We start from the raw sequence: 343 nt of genomic DNA on the forward strand, positions 1-343 counted from the left end.
ACTATGTATCAGTAATCGAAGTATTCCCAAAATTTTATGGATCCAAGCAATAATGAACCCTAGTCTCGTTCACCCAGATGCTTAGCTGTCTCCGTTGATCTCCGACAAGCAAGAGATACTCTCTGCTTGTGAACACCAGGTCACGTAAGAGCTTGATGATGTGACCTCTAAATGTAGACTGACTCTCTGCTTGTCGGAGATTTACGGAGACAGCCGATGGTTGAACGAGACTATATTGAACTCTGGCGTAGAAATACGACTGCAAAACATATGTAAATATTGTTCGTACTATGTAAAGTTTGACTTTTTAAAGGTATTTTTAAATAACTTTCCTTGAGAAAAC

The sequence above is a fragment of the Magallana gigas genome, chromosome 5, assembly GCF_963853765.1.
Source record: "Magallana gigas chromosome 5, xbMagGiga1.1, whole genome shotgun sequence".
NCBI classification, from domain to species: Eukaryota; Metazoa; Mollusca; class Bivalvia; order Ostreida; family Ostreidae; genus Magallana; species Magallana gigas.